The sequence below is a fragment of the Danio rerio genome, chromosome 23, assembly GCF_049306965.1.
Source record: "Danio rerio strain Tuebingen ecotype United States chromosome 23, GRCz12tu, whole genome shotgun sequence".
NCBI classification, from domain to species: domain Eukaryota; kingdom Metazoa; phylum Chordata; class Actinopteri; order Cypriniformes; family Danionidae; genus Danio; species Danio rerio.
Window position 1 is genome coordinate 10,631,461 of NC_133198.1, and position 17,652 is coordinate 10,649,112.

Sequence of the window (17,652 nt, forward strand, 5' to 3'; positions counted from 1 at the left end):
TGTCCTCTTCGTCCAGGCTAAATCTACTCCCCTGAGCCTCAGCCATAGTTAATCTAGTGTGCGTAGGTATTAGCCTCGGTGTACAAGCTCGTAACTTCAAACTAGTGCACAGTTGGCATAACTTTGTTTAGTTGCTGCAGTATTGTTCCGTGCAGAAACACGGTGTTGACAATGCTTTACGTTGAATTAACCGTGACAAATTAAAGTGTGGTTAATAGCGAAATCGGTTAATCTCTGCATCCCTAAAACTCAGTGACCATATTACAGTAAGTCCTAACCATAAAAATGCTCAGTGTTGGCTGTGATAGCTATCAGCTTTACCCTAGTAGGGAGTGGTCTCCTTCCCTGGAGAACCGCAGAGAACGTGACCTTTTACACTTTCTGAAAACCTCATCGGGCCTCAAGAGCGTCGATCAGCCCTCATGCTCTTAGCACCTCATAAGACAGAACAAAGACAGATTTTGAGAACACTTAAGCCCTCTTAGGTCAGAATACCATGGCATCGCTCCAAGTCATAGGTTCAAGGGGGTCTGACAATCTCTCACTCCAGTAAGAAGTTGGCAGCATTAAGTATGTGGATTCAAAAATCAAAACATTGAGCTCTCCTGCATTATGCCCCTCGAGTAATTTTTTTTTTCAAATGATTATACACTTTATTTGACCCTAAACAGTGCTTCATTTCAGAGTATAACCTGCAGATGTTTCATTAGGCATACCAGAAATCAGCGTAAGCTCTTCTTTTCTACTCTTTAATATAGAAAATCCCACCAAAGCACCGTTCAGCTGTTTCATGTTGCTCTCTTAAGCTTCTGTCTCCTCCCTGGAATCTGATGCGTTATTAGATGTGAATGGTTTTTTTATTTACCTCCTCATAGCTCTGGTCTTATGGGATTTTACACAGATTTGGTGCTGCTCGCTTATGGATGTCTTCATCATGTGTCCATATGGTGAAAGCTATCTCAGTGACAGTGAATAGGACAATAGCCAAATATTTTATTGAGGAAACACTCTCGGACTCAAATGGATAGTTAAGTTTTGGCGCTCCCATTAGGGAGTTATTAAATGCCAATCCAGGTCTTATTGAGTTCCATATGAAGTACAATGTGATGACAGTTTAAGATGAGACGTTTGGCCATGTTTTACCTGCGTATGGCAGCTTAATAATAAATAATAAAGAGCCCTGTATGACCAAGTTTGGTCACCATAGCTCATTCATAAACATGATTTCTGCAGGAGCCTCGTAAAATGAAATGAAGACCACAACTTCCATAATTCCACACGGCGTCATCAAACTATGCCTTTGTTTGTAGTAAATAATCGCCCTCTAGTGGCAAAAATGTGCCTTTAAATGCAGAGATGAAACATTTAAAAATCAAATACTTTTTTAAACACTTAACATTTATTCCTAATGAATGTAATCATAATAATCAGTTAGTGATTTTTATTGTTTATTGTTAGTTTTTATGGCATAATATCACCTACTTTCTTTTTTAGAATATCTGTTTTAAGTGAAATAGAGGCACATTGTTTAAAGCCCACAACCACTTAACAACCAACAATCTAAAATCTTCCAGTCCCCTCCAGTACAACAGCTGGCAGCAGATGGTGTTTGTCAGGACTGACTCTTGTGTCTTTTGATTTAACTTACATTCTATTTATATCCGTCATTGTTTGGGTGAAATGTTCACTGGAGCCGTACAGTAAAGATGAGCTGGTCTGTAACCAATAAACACAGTTTAACCACCACCAGTGTAGCCTACAGCGACGATGACCAAAAGCCTCAGATCCGCACTGCTCTGTTAATGTTTCTTTCTTTTACCCACTTGCATGGAAAACCCCTGGCCCTTTTTTTCCCGAAATGCATTTCCTGAAAACAGAGATGAAAAGGAATTATAGTCAGTACCGCTGTCTTTGTTTGTGTGTCTGGTGTGATACACCCTCGTCTACAACCTTAACCCACAGGAAGTAACCTCCAGACCACTAACAAACCACTGACTCATCCTTAACTTGTTTTTAGCGTTCAAGATCAAGTGTTGTTGTTTCTAAGTCAAACTGACTCAGAAATACGATAACACTGCACAAATACATGCTGGGCTGGTTTAACCCAAATTTGGGTAAAGTATGGACAAACTGAAACCCAAACAGTTGGGTCACACTTTATTTTAAGATACAATTCCTAAATACAAATTTGACTTTTACTTCAATAAACCCCTTGCTAATATGCTTATTAATAGTTTGTAAGGTAGAAGTTGGGTTGTAGTTGGATGTAGCATAAAATTATACTGAATATATACTTTGTAAGTACTAAAAAACAGTTAATATAATAGACAGATAATAAGCCAATAGTTAATAGTGAGAATTTTGAACTTGAACTAAAGTGTTACCAACATTTCATTGAAAAATTTAACCCAATTGTTAGGTTTGTACAAATTTTCCCAAAATTTGGGTTAAAACAATCCAACGTTTTAGGAAACAGCTTCTGAGACAAAACTGGCTGTTGGCAGTTATGTTTAGATAATGTTTGTTGAGGATGCCATAAAGTTCCATTGGATTTATGTAGAAAAAGAAAATTAAATGAAAAAAAAGTAACATATGACTTACAGGTTTCTAAATCAATCTCCTGTTCTGCTTACCTTGAAATAATATACAACATGCTAGTATGCATACTGAGTGTAATATCATGTAAACAATTTTACACAAGCTACATTTCTGGGTTTAATAAAGCAAACTAACATCTGGCAAGTAAGGTTTCGAAAAATGAAGGTTACGGTGACAGTTGTACAGAAAGCATTTATGTGTCTGTTATCATTAATGCAGAAACTATGTGTGTATGAAGTGTTCAGTTTGTCATTAGTGAACACATCAGTGTGAGAATGTTTTTTTTAAACATGGCAAAATATAAACAAAAAGGAAGGCACCTTAACAAAAAAAAATTAGATGCAAATCAAAACAAAAATAATCATTTATTTATATAATGAAATGTCATTTGCAAGCCTTTTTAAAATTAGCTCAGTAACAAATGAAACTGCTTTAAAACACAAATAATTACATTTTTATTGCAGTTAATTGTTATTGACTATGAATGAGTTACAGTAGATTAGTAGGACAGAAGCTTTTTTCCTTTTGGCTGTAAACCAAAGCCGTTGGAAGTTTGGTCCATCCATAAGGAAATACTTAAAATGAAATAAAGTTTGCACTATTTAAAATATGCTTAAGTGTTTAAAGAAACAGTCATGGAAGTGAACTCTAATTACACTAAAGTAGCCTTTTATTTCAATAAAATGTTACCTGCAAGGACAGTTTTTGAAAATATACTTTTATGTACACATTAAATGCACACTCTTTCAAAAAGTTACATAGTCAGCATTTAAATGCACTATAAAATCAGCATTTTACATTTTCCTTTAGCCAAATCTCATAATGCATTAAAAGCTCAGTAAAAAAATCAAGACAAGACAAATTTGAGAATGAGCCAAATTAATGTAATGTGAAAATGTAATGTAATGTGTATTTATATAGCACATTTATCGTGTATGGCCATACATCCACAGCGCTTCAGAATCATGAGGGGGCTCTCTCCACACCACCACCAATGTGCAGCATACACTTAGATGATGCGATGACAGTCACTGGACAACAGCACCAGTGCACTCACCACACAAGAGCTATTGGTAGAGTGGAGAGATAGTGATAGTGATAGTGATAGAGCCAATTCTGTGAATGTGGGTGATTAGGAGGCCATGTTCACTAAAGGTGGATGGAGGGAATTTAGCCAGGACACTAGGGTTACACCCCTACTCTTTACAAGAAGTGCCATGGGATTTTTAATGACCACAGAGAGTCCGGACCTCAGTTTAACCTCTTATTCGAAAGACGGCGCTCACTGACAGTATAGTGTCACCTTAACTATACTGGGGCATTAGGTTCCAAACAAACTGCAGGTTGAATGCCCTCTGCTGGCCTCACTAACACCACTTCCAACAGCAACCTAGTTTTCCCATGTTGTCTCCCATCCAAGTACATCCAGCTCTGCTTAGCTTCAATAGCCGCGTTTCCACTATCGCACCTAAAGCAAGCGAGCCAGGGCGAGCTAAGGCCAGTCGCTTTTCCACTGTCACTTCCGAGGCCTGATTGGGCTAAAGCGGGGCTTTCTCGGGGCCAGCGACCAGCCTTTTCCCGCCCGCCAAATACCTTGGGCCAAAGAGGGCAAACTGGGGTTGCGGGGCGGAGTGAAAAAACAGGGGGACTTAGCTCGAAAATGGTAAAGATGGCATGATGCCATTACACTGGTTTTCCGATCGCACACGGGGACATGCGGCAAACAAATAAATAAATGAGGGAAAGAAAACATATAGCTGTTCAGTTTAAGATACTGTAGGCTGTTCCATAAAACACATTAGAGGCTAAAAGTCGTTTTTGCTTATGATCGCCCTATGTTTCCATTTTAAATGTAAGGCTGTTGCATAAAATAAAAAAGTTTTAATTTATAAGTGACATTTCTTTGATGCGTCCTCCTCGATGTTTCAAGGACGCATAATAATCTTTACGACATTTTAAAGACACAGCAGCCAGTAAAGGTTGTCGAGAGTTTTTGTCAAGTTTAACAGGTGTGCTTTTGAGTGATACATGCGTGTTAGATGCCTGTATGTGTGTAAGAGACCGGGTGAAAAAACAATCGCTTCACAGCTCTGTTGATGCCGTGAGCGGCTTCTTTCTTTTTTTTTATTTTGGATATAATAAACAATATGAATACAACAGAAATACATAAACCTTTACAAATTACGTGCCCACTTTTGTAGGCTCAAAACAAGTGTCATATCTCGATAAAGTAGCCTAATATTGAAATAATTTAAAGGGCACATAGGTTACCCCATTTTTCATATTTATTATAAGTCTTTTGTGTCCCCAGAATGTGTCTGTAAAGTTTCAGCTCAAAACACCCATCAGAGTATTTATTATAGCTGTTTAAAAAAGTCTGTATTATAGCTGGAAAAAGGTTGTTGCTGTTTTTTTGCACTGGGCCTTTAAGGCGAGTCATTCCCGCCCACCGTTCCCACGTGCCTGTCAGCAACATGCCTCAATTGCATGAAAAAAAGGACTGGGTGTGTTTATTTTACCCCAATATGACAGTATATACACTATACTTGCACAGATGTCTGTCCAAACAGCTTAAAAAGTAGATTTTTCACATAGGTGCCCTTTAAAGAATGACAAATATTGGATATAATAAAATCACATTAAATCAACCAATATAACACAAACAAAGCTAGCTATAACAATGTAGGTATATACAATACATAAATTAACCTGTTTTTAAGCCATATATAACTTTTCATTTTACAAAGGTCTCTCTGAAATTTTTTTTTTAGATATTTTCTAAAAACTATAAACACCGGAGGAGGTTTAAAATATTATTTTCAAAGTATTTGGATATGATGATTTTAATCAAAGACTGAAAGCAGAAATGACCTTCTTTTCTTTTGTCATCCAGTCCAGCGCAGCGCCGCTTTACAAATGCATTGGGTAAAACTGCAAGTAAAAAATGTGTTCTGTGCCCTTCAAACATGTGTTTTATAAGACATAATAAAATGTAAAAATGAACTTATAAATGTAGAGCTTTATTAGTGAATAGATATTGAGCGCAACAAAATATAGGCTATATTTTATTACTTGCTCTTTTGTGCTGAAATACTTAACTTAAGATCACCGAATAATATGCAACATCCTTAAATAAAGGGGAATTCTCTATTAAGTGTCACTTAAGAGTGCCTAAGGTTAAAATTAATATTTTTTTCCTCTCTCCGGAGCATTTGGGCTGAATGTTTGATGGAGTCTATCAAAATGAGGAAGCTATAAAATACATTTCATTGCGAGTTATTACCGGAGAATTTCTTTGGTTTTATATTATGGATGGGTGCGCTCACTGCACTGGGTCCCTCCATTAGTGGCGAGACCACTCGATGTGCGATGCCAACAGTCGGTCGATGAGTACATGAATATAATGAATGAAAACACACAGGCCTGTGTGTATAGACAGATAATATAATGCTGTACAGTGACGTGTCATTTGTTTGTTTCGGTTGTCTTAATTTTAATGGCTTCCTGATGATGCATTGGTGTGCTTTATCTGCCTGATTCCCACTGAAGTGGGCGGGTTGTGTGACGTTTGATTCAGGGGACATTCTGGGGGCGGGGTTTGCGTAACACACTGCGAGCTACTAGCCCTACAGTGGAAACGCAACATTATTTCACTACTCAACCTCCTGGGCAATTGGCCTGTCCCGGCCCGATAAAAGCCCTGGCTGGCACTGGCCCGACAGTGGAAATGGGGCTAATGAGTAACTGGTCTTGGGCTACAGGGTAATATGGCTGTGGTTATATTTCATTCAGTGCATAAAAACATCGATAAAAATACTATAAATAAATTAATCAAAAATATTATTAAAAGTAAGGATGATTATAAAAATTAGTTGAAAAATGTATTTATTTTAGAGATGTTTTGACCCTTATATATATATATATATATATATATATATATATATATATATATATATATCATTATATAAGATTAAATAATGTGTCTATGATTTAAGAAAATTGCTTGTCGATTTCAATTCAGTGCCTTAATTGTGTGGCAAGTGAAGTCGCTACAGTACATATCACTCACTCACACGCATGCTCGCTCACTGGTTAGGATACAGTCTTGGCAAACAAAATCAAACCTGTCTTTTTGTGTTTGCCGTGCATCCTGTTAGCAGCAGGGTCTTATCTATGTGCCAGAGTGGAAAATTCAGTCCATGGAGAAAAGGAGGTCTAGAAGGATTGGCAAAAAATATTAAGGTGGCCAGAAAGGGTGGAAAAAAAGAGGAATGGATGGCAGAGTTGCCCTGTCAGATTGAGGAAGAATCATTTCCGTCACTTTTCAAAGGAAAACGGGGTTGTGTTTCCCCTTGTGCTGGTCCTGCTGCTGCTGGCTGAGGTAGGATATGGACTGATATAAATGAGGGAAGTGAATGAGTGGCTCTTCCAGTAAATCCTTCACTTCATCACCACTCTTTATGACCTGATCAGCGCCATGTGTTTCCCAAGCTTCCCCCGGCCAGTCTGCGTATATGTATGTGTTTGTGAGTGTGTGTGTGTGTGTGAGAGAGAGAGAGAGGGAGAGTGGGTGTGTGTCTCAATATTGTCCAAATCAGGCCTAGTTTCATTTTGCCTCATTGAGATTGGTTGGTTTTCTGACTCAGAGGTCTGGATTACATCCGACTTCTAATGTTGGGTAACTCGTAGAGCTGAATGCCAAAAAACTAAACTAACAGATTGAACATGGTATAAAACCAGGAGGGAATGAACAGCCAAAGCCCTCTGGGATGCTGCGTCATGCAATTTAAGCTGTAGAAATGTCAAAACGCAGGATTTTATCTGTACACCACATGCAATACTTGTGTTTGACTCCTGACGGTAATTTAGAAGATCAGTTTACTCAACTGAAGAGCTGGAACATGATTCCAATAACTGAAGAATAAAGCCTGACCTGCAGCTACAGCTGATGTGTTGGCAGATGATATTTGAAGAGATTATGATGATGATGATTCATGACACAAACATCAAGCTGAAAATGGGTAGAGGATCTGTCTGTCCATGTCCGCACCTACAAGGGTATTTTTATAACAGGGTTTTCCCCACTTTCATTTAAAAAAAAACTCTGTCTACATGAACGCACCGGGATGCATGTTAAGGGCATGCCAAACCAGCAGGTGGCAATGATGACACTTTTATGCTGGGTTCACACCAAACGGGGAATTAAGTATTTGCAAGAGTAAATTGCATATGTGAGAACAGAGGCGCACTCAAAATATGCAATGCGTTTAACGTGTACGTAGATTTGTCTCATTTGAGTTTTCAACGTTTGGTGTAAACCCAGCCGTGTTGGCCAATAAGAAAGGAGAAAATAGCACGCACACTAATGTCATGAGATAAAAACTCCTGTTAATGGATGCTCATAATAACCGATTAATCGTTAACTGAAAGGGTGTGTTTTTAACCGATTAATGGGTTCAGTTAAACAATTAAAACATTTTTTTAAAGTTTGGCTGCATAAATGTGCAACGCATACTTGTTAACTTGGGATGGTAACATGTGTCACCACCAAGCGGCAACCTCCCGCCCCTTTCTTTTGGAAGCCAATACAGAAGTAACTACAACTGCAATTCATCGACTCGCCTTGGGGGGCTGGCTCCAGGAAGTCCAGGTGATTTCTCACCGCAAGGGGAAATTAACCATTTAACAGCTGATAAAAACATGTTTACAGCCTGGTACAAAAGATGACTTTAGTGCATATAGCTATTAGAACTGCACGATTCTGACTAAAATGAGAGTTACGATTTTTTTTGCTTAAAATAAAGATCAAGATTCTGTAGATGTAAAATAAAGCTTATTATGAGATTATTGTTTTTTTTTTCAAACATAGTAAAACAATATTAATATTATGTGTAGGTCTACTGGTTTCTATAAATAATGATATTCTACTTATAATAATTCTGATGTTGAATTTGTGTTTGAGATATAGGCCTATGCTTGCAACCTGTCTTAGAGAACATTATTAGACCATTTAATTCACTGGTAAAATCAACATTATATAGGCTAAAGTAGTTATACTGACACTGTAAACATTTATTTTCTTGCACAACTCTATGTTAGGTATGAAAGAAAAACATATCAAATGCTTGTCACAATCTTAACTCTAAAATGCGATAAGATTATTTAAATGAAGTCCACACTTTTGGTTTCATTTTCACTGCTAAGTGCTGTTCATACTTGGCGCGCGGCTCTCAGACGATCACTCTGTGCCACGAACTGAATATTATTTACAACTTTATTACCTATTATTCACAGCATATGCAGGTTCTGTTCACTAAAGTAGACGGGCGCGCACCTGCAGTCAGCAGCTTACGTTTCGTGTGATTTCCCAGCATTATATGAAGAAAAAATGAAATTTTTAGGTGAATTATACCTTATAAATACAGTATGTGACTCTTTTAACATTATTTATAGGTGTCCATGTCACTGAGCAATGTGTGTGAAACAATGAAAACACTTGTGCAGCCGCCTTTGCTTCTCTCCTGAACTTGAAAATATGATTGGCAGGATTGTATAAATGCTGGATTAAGATCGTCTAGGGCAGGGGTCACCAATCTCCGTCCTGGAAGGCCGGTGTCCATGCAGGGTTTAGCTTCAACTTGCCTCAACACACCTGCCTGGATGTTTCAAGTATACCTAGCAAGACCTTGATTAGCTTGTTCAGGTGTGTTTGATTAGGGTTGGAGCTAAAATGTGCAAGACACCGGCCCTCTAGGAACAAGTTTGGTGACCACTGGTCTAGGTGGTCGAATCGAGATCGCAATCTTTTTTCGATTAATTGTGTAGCTCTAATAGCTATGATTAACCTTCATGACAACTGTGAGGGTGGTGACTGAAACTTATCCGTTTCATTTTTATTGCATTAAATTAAGTCTGCATAATTAAGGGCGTGGCCACTTGAGTGACAGCTAGGTCTCACTGCTCGCTGTCTCGTCATCTCAACTGATTCTGGCTAATTAGCCGCTAAGCTCGGCATATTCATCGTATATATGTTTTGGTTAATGTTTCTTTACACAGTCAGTTGCCTTTTGGGATTATTTCCTACAATTATCAGATGATATGGCATGCTGTGTGCACTTAATTGTGTTCACAAATCGTTCAAGTTGTCTCCATTTCCCAGGTGAGTGAAGTTATACACTCATTTACCATCTCTATAAATTAATTTTGTTTTATTTAAGATAATTTATCATTTATATTTTTCTTTAGACCTGTAAAGGACTCCAGAATCTGACAGATTGATTAGCTGTAGGCTCTAAAACAGTCATCTGAAGCGTTGTCATACAGTGTTATGCCTGGATTTCATCAATAGCCTTGCATTTACTAACACAGACTATATTTGTTAAGTGTTTAGAAGTAGTTTGTGTTTTCCTCCTGCTAAAAAAACATCATAAGAACAATGCTTAGTGGCTCAATGTGTTACAACTGTGTTTTTAAAAGTCTAAACACTTTATTGATATAGTGTACAACCAAGCACATGCGGTCAGAACACAAACGAGTCGCAGGTAATGAAGTATTAAGCGTTCACCCAAAGTAAAGTCTGTCTAAGCCAGGTCCGAGCAAAAATGCCAGGAGGTGTCAGTAGCTCTGCTCACTCTCCATCTCTTTACCCTTGTTTGGTATCCCGTCATGGGTGTGATGACACACAAACAAAATGGCGACGGTAGGCCGTGCCTACTTGTAGCTTCTTTTGCAGTTTTCAGATACTACATCCATATCTTTTACGGTCTACGGTCACCACACATGCCTACAGACGTGTTTTGCAAAAGAAGTAAAATGAAAGAAGATTGTTGGTCACAGTTTGAGACATGAGTTGATGCCAAACTAGCGCTGATGCTGCATCTTAAACACTTCTGTTTATTTGCATAAATGGAGAAAGAAGCCACAAAACAAAACTTTCTGAAATGAGCGCTGATTTGGAGCTGGTCACGAGTCAGAGCATCGAGAATTTCTCTTCATCAGACCACGCTCCGGCACCACTCATATACACAATAAATAAGCTATAGTTGTGATGCTTTAATGTTCAACCAACAAACCGACCTTTTTTCTTTTTGGAAAATTAGAGTTCTTAATAAATATCCATTTTAAATAATATCCTACATAATCTACGAATCAAATAAATCCAAAGATTTACTTGATTTTTGCAAAATGATAATTGAGGCTTTCATTTTATAGCTTATAAAACATGTATACAAATTAATGCAATATTATATGTAAACCACAAAATTGTCATATGCTATAGTAGCCTTTACTTTACAAAAAGTCAACATATGCGCCTTTTATTGTCTTTCATCACACGCAGCAAACGCACATGAACCGCAAGTGAGAGAGGAAAAGCACACAAGTTCTAAGGTAAAACCAGACGCTCAAGACATAATCTTTAAATTAATGACTTCTATTAAAAATGTTGACAGAGGTTTATGATAAAAGAATAACAGCGGAGCATTAATAAATGCATATTTTCCGTGGAGTGATCAATTTGAGGTAGCCTGCTATTTTTATCTGACGGAATTAAAAAAACATATGATGGGAAAAAATAGAGAAAATCTTAATCTTAAAAAAGAATCTTAAAAAAGATTCAGTCAGTGTTTTCGTTTTGTAATGTAAATTTGTCATTTAAGTGAAGAATCTGTCTGTCCTTTTGTCTGTCTGTTCTTCTGTAGTCTGGACTTCTACCGTCTCTATCTATCTATTGGTCTACCAAAAAAGTCGAGTTTACCAATGGTTTCCTCATCAGTGCAATTGGCACCATATGGTAACTCTCCAAATGCTTAATTTTGAGTGACAGTCAAACTTCATTACATTCTCCATTTTGTGCACATCTTTGTATTTAAAGCCCTCATAAAGGATTGTATATACACATGAGATCAGATCAAATTCAGCATGTCAATTGATTACAGAGCCATGCCTGCAGAGGGGGGGGGGGATTTGTCCCATAGCTGAAATAAATCTGCTTATTGTGCTCTGTTAATTGTTTAGTTTTGTTTCTGTTTTCAGGCAATGTATTGACTTCTGTCTCTCTGATTCCCTCTGCACAGCAAAATATGGGGACCCAAAACAACTCTATGGGTGTTAATTTCAACACTTTGAAAGTGTCTCATGGGGTCCACTCAAAACAAAGTTAAATCAACACTTTCAAAAGGGTTGGCACATTGACACCGAAGTAAGGGTTAATTTTAACTCTGGGCAGAGTTAAAAAATTTAACTATATTTAACACCGCCTGGTGTAATATATTGTTATTTTATTCAACTCTCTTGAGTGTAAATATGGTAAAAAGGTCAAATAGACTGTAAATTACAAAAGAAAAAACATTTTATTTGAAAACATTCACCACTTCAACAATTCATTCAGTTTTTAAAATGCAACAATGTCAAATATGCTTTAAAAGTTTTATTAGTACAGACAGTATCAACAAAATATGTATGACCAGTGCTCCAAAAGGCTGTTTCAGTCCTTTGGTCCAAACTTGATGTGTTATCAGAGCAATTTGAAAGTTCAATATATCGTCACTCATAGTTTACTTCTGAACGCATAGTTTTCTTCTGAAATTACATTTTAAACAACTTAACGTGCAAATATTTCACTTCTGGTGTTTCCTTGGTCCTCCATATTAAACAGAGCAGTTTAAATGAAGGTATAAATGCTGTAAACTTGTGTGAAAACAAACTGGAGCTAGGAAATCTCATCAAGCATGTCCTGTGAATGAAGTGCTTCCCAGCCACAGGATGACCTTTTTATCCATGACGATGTAGCAGCTGCTGATCGCTCGTCTGGTGGTTCCTGATGCACGGATATAGGGTGATGCTCATCTAAGAACTCTTCAAGACTCCAGCATGACTAAGAAAAATGTTTGAAAACAAATTGCAATCAAATTCTATGATATATTTAAAAGAACATTTAAAGTAAATGAAACATTCAAGAAATCTAAACTCACCTTTTGAAAATCTTCATGATGATCCACAACTTGACTCTCCCAGCTGGTTGATGTGACAGGATATGGAAAAGTAGAAAAAACACATACGTCACTGTTGGATCTCCAAAAACAATTAGGTTAACCACTATGACTAGAACTGGAAAAACAGGCAGCTGTCTGTCCAGAATCCTGAATTTAACACAACACTTGGAGCAAAATTTAGAGGATCTTAAAATCTTTTATATCATTTAGTGATGCTGACTTCCCCAAAATATTGGCCACAGTGTAAAAAATATTCATAAACTTCATAAACAACAGTTTTTTGTAAGCGTGTGTGTGCGTGCGTGTGTGTGCGTGCGTGTTTCTTTACCAGATTCAACTTGTTAGGCCCTTTCAGGTCCAGTATTGAGGCCACCTTTACTGGAGTCTAGCAGATGTTTCAGGTCCAAATATAACCTAAAATATTAGGATAAGCAGAAGAGGAAAAGTGCAAAGTAAAGAGCAAAACATTATTTAAGTAACAGTTCACCCACAATACAAAACTTATCACCTTCATGTCATTCATTATTCTTTAATGCTCTAATACCCTTTTAGCTTATTGTGAAACAAATACAGAACTTTATCAAACATACCTTCATTATTATCACCACATATGACCAAGAAGGTGTGCTTGGTCATTTCACCAACTCTGGAAATACACCATCCGTCTCTAATCAGCCACCGTCACAGGGTCTTGTGTTATTGTATAGAGAACTGTGGCTGTTAAAAAAACAACAAAACATTAGTATCTAACACATATGCATAACCTTCAGATAAAAGGAGAGATGAACATCACAAAGTATGCCTCACACTTTTTCAGATATCTTTTGATTCAGATGTTGATTATTGATAATAAATCTACAAATCAAACCTGTATCATCATTAGGCTGCTCAAATATGAATCAGTTTATTAATTTTACAGACAGGTGGCTGTTTACAACGCACTGAATTGTCTTTAATAAAAAGGAAATGTTGTGTACAGTACATGCTAAGTTTAGCCTATAGTTTTAAGCACAATATCATGCGGGAGAAAAAGCTTGACTAAGATGTTCCTGACTACAGAAATAGCCTAACTTACTAACGTCAGACATCCCGAGTTGGGAAATTTCGGGGGATACAGAGTTGATTTGCGGGAGGTAGCGGGAGAAATGAGTACCTGAAGAACAATGTGATGAGTTGCGTGCGACGTACCTAAAGAGCGGTGGGGGTGACTTGCGCGCGACGTACCTGAAGAGCTGGGAGGGATGCGGTGGAGAGGGGTGTGCAAAGTATTTAATGACCGGGCGGGAGACGCGCGATTTCCGGGAGATTATCATTCATTTGCGGGCATCTACTTGGGCATCTGGGAGTCCTTGTGCATTTGCGGGATAACGTTAATGTTAGTCCCACAACTTCCGGGAGACTTCTGTAACCTTAAAAGTCTGAGAAAGTGCAAACGCGGTCATTTAAAGACATTAATGTTAACATTCCGACTTTAATGGTTGTCAACGCTTAATATAATTCAAGCGTACGTTATCACGCGAGTCTATCAACTAACGGTATATGGACGGCCACGAATGAACCAGTTTAAAAGGGCCGCGGTGTTTAAAATAACTAAATTAACGTAAGTTACACGAATAACAAAAAAATCATATGTTTTAGTCAGGAAGCCTTTTACAAGTAAGCATATGTTCATTTACTCACCAGATATGTTTTAGAAACTCTCCAGAGCTTATGGAAACCGTCCTGTGTTGCCGTTAGCATCCGGGCAGAGTAGGCTAAGGTTAGGCTCCGGGGATTCCCTCGCTAGTTTGCTTCGAATTAAAGGAGAAGTGTCGATTTTATTTTACAGATGGGTAACAACGCACAAAATGGCATTAAGCGTGACAGAAATGTGTTGAACATGTACATTTGATGTTTTTATGCACTATGTATGCGTGAGCATATATAAAACATTCTTGAAAAGAAGTGAATAGTAATGCAGTTAAGCTAGATACACAAACGACCATGAATGAACCGCAGAAGATTAAAATTGTCACTCCATTCTAAAGTTATTAACTTAACAATATGTTTACAACTCTATTTCCTTAGAGAAAGTCAGTAAAATACCAACATTTAGGTAGTTTGACTCACCAGTTGCTGTTCTAAACCTCAGATGGAAAATGGCGTCTGGAAAATTCTTCAGTGACTGGGGCTGCATGAATTCCCGGATGTTGGAAATAACACAACCAAGTGTAGAAAAGATAACTCCTTGATTTCGCACTGAATAAAATCAATTCTAACTCTTATTATATTCATTTATGAAAATATAACTCTTTAACGTCAACACTTTACTCTGAAATGCTTCAACACCGAGAATTTAACTCAGATGAATTTGCTGTGTGGAGACTTGAAAGTCTTTGTTTAGTTTGGCAACAAAACAATAGAAGAGGGATATAATGCTAATAACAGATAGGTTAAAAAAGACAGTAATTATTAGAAGATGAGTTCATTAGTGGATAATGATGTGTAAAGTGCACCGTGAGCATGGAGTTTGGAGAATATATGAAATCTCCTTGCAGGGAATCAGTCCAAATAAAAAGATGTAATCGTGTTGTGTGAAAGCAGACCGCTGTGTATTCCCAGCCATTCTCGTGGGATCTGCCTTAAGCTGAGTGTGTGTTTAACACGATCACAGCTGCTCAAGGCTTGAGAACGTGTTCACATAAACACACACACTTAATGTCTGTGAATTAAGTAGTATTAGACAGTGCTGTCAGAGGACACACACTCACACTCACACACCAGTGCATAACTAAAATCTGTTGCATGCTCAAATCGAACCAATATTTAGTTTGTCAATAACCCATTTTATATATAATTACTCAAAAGCACTTAATAAACTCTAGATGCTTTTATTTTTAATAATAAAAATAATAATTTATTCATTCATTCATTTTTGGCTTAGGTCCTTTATTGATCAGGGGTCGCCACAGCGGAATGAACTGCCAACTTATCCAGCATATGTTTTGCACAGCGGTTGCCCTTCCAGCTGCAACCCAGATCTAGGAAAGATATAATAATAACAAAAAAATATATATAAATGTTTTATTTAAATGATGAATAATGATATGAATAATAAATTATATGAATAATGCAATAATAATAATTATTATCATTAGTATTGTTGTTATTAAAATAACAATTATTATTATGTAATTAACCTTATAATTTTTGTGCAATAGTTATGTAAATTGCTAATATTTTTGGTGAATTTTATACATTATATAATTTTTTTTCTGCTGAACACAAAATAAGACATTTTGAAGATGCTTATAATCCATATTGATATTGACTTAGCTACTAGAGAAAAATACTATTCAATAGTAAGTCAATAGGGACCAACAACAGGTTGGTTGCCAACATTAAACTCTTCAATATATGTTTTTCTTCAGCATTCCTGTTTGGACAGAACTGTGTGTTGATAGTGTATCAACTGTCATGATGGAGTGATATGAGCACAATAAGTCTCTTATCTCGCATACCCTGTATAAACATGTCCACAGAACAGGATTTGCAAAGAAACTGGGATCAAAAGATCTGTTCCAACCATTTGTGATCAGCTGCACCTTAAGAATGAGTTTTTCAAGTTAAATTGCTATGTAATTCTTAACTGCTCAAATTACCACACATGCGCACATACTTTGTAATAGCATTTGTGTGTGACTCATCATTGCAGAAGGGCTTGATTAAACCCAAACCAAACAAAATTACTTGGTATTTTGACCAATGAGTTGGATTTCTGCCTTATCCATGTCTGTTGGTCACTAACTACTGTTTATCTGATGTAATGCATGAGAAGCAGACACGCGTGTGGGATCAGTGGGCGGGGAGAAAAAGTCCATTTGCATTTAAAGGCACAGGCTACAAAAACAGCTACATTTGGATTTTAGCTTAAAATAGGAATATTCTGCATTGTATAATAAATACAGGCACATTCTGGTGAAGCCAAAGACTTATCTTACATCTTGTAAAAGGGGTAAAATAGAAGCTCTTTAAGACTATTTCAGTAGTAAAGCCAGACACCCCTGCATTCTGCTCGCACTAATCACAGTAATTACAGTGTTTACGCCGATCTCCATCCACCCTCACTCCCCTCCTACGCTTCCTTCAGCACTCCCTCCAATTCTCCATCCTTCCTCCATTAACACTGCTCTCAGATGCATCATCTCCACCCTGCTTAAACCTCCTCTTTCTGTCCAGTTTTATCTCTACATACGTCTTCACACACGCACAAATTTACACAGCTACAAACACATTTGTACAACAATTTTTTTCAGACTTCCCATTATACTGTGCAAACTACCTCCTATACTTCAACGCTGACAGGAAACAATATTTATGAGCTGTTTTCCTCATGAGGACCATAAATATGTCCACACAAAAAGAAAATTTACTGATATTGCCATACTTGTGGTGACATTTGGTCCCCACAATGTTAAGAATACGAGGTACACACACACACACACACACAGCAATAAGGATCATTTCCTTTGTGCCTGCGAGGAACTCTTAAAAAGCCTCACACCTCTATGAAGAGGAAACGAGTGCAGGGCGGATGAAGCAGCCGCTACTGGGAATATAGAAGTCAATGGCAGGAGAAATCAGATGGTAGCACGCTATTTTACAGTACAGATGCACATGTACAGTTTATACTATAGTGCATTACATAAATTGGCTGGTATTTCTAAATTTACAGCTAAACCTAATCTATCTCTTATAAACCAGTAATTTCTAAGGTAAGTGTTCACTAACATGTAACAAATAAACTCATTTCAAATTGATCATTTGCACCACCTTAATTGTCTCTTTAAATACGTGAGATTTTTAGATAAGTAAACATCACTTCAGATTATTTAGATTAATTATACTTAGTTTAAAAAATGTTTTTTATTATATATGCACAAAACCTGACAAAAGTCTTGTTGCCCATCCAAGTTTTAGAAACAACTAATAATAACTTGACTTCTAGGTATCAGAAGTGGCTTAAATGAAAGGCAAAGGCCTCTAGATCACGCTTATTTTACCCAAATAAAATGTGATTATT

The 17,652-nt window shown here is 37.2% G+C and overlaps 1 protein-coding gene and 1 long non-coding RNA gene across 17 annotated transcripts in view; one reads left to right on the forward strand and one right to left on the reverse strand.

The window, feature by feature from the left end:
• The window catches only part of tns2a (tensin 2a), a 111,697-nt gene that overhangs the window by 45,256 nt on the left and 48,789 nt on the right, over positions 1–17,652 (forward strand). The window lies entirely within an intron of this gene.
• The window catches only part of LOC137490614 (uncharacterized), a 159,280-nt gene that overhangs the window by 39,677 nt on the left and 101,951 nt on the right, over positions 1–17,652 (reverse strand). The window contains exons 2-7 of the long non-coding RNA XR_012399025.1: positions 14,700–14,954; positions 14,271–14,380; positions 13,181–13,307; positions 12,919–13,004; positions 12,570–12,612; positions 11,671–12,472 (exon numbers count right to left, since the gene is read on the reverse strand). This is a non-coding gene — a long non-coding RNA (uncharacterized lncRNA). The remainder of the gene's footprint in view (positions 1–11,670; positions 12,473–12,569; positions 12,613–12,918; positions 13,005–13,180; positions 13,308–14,270; positions 14,381–14,699; positions 14,955–17,652) is intronic.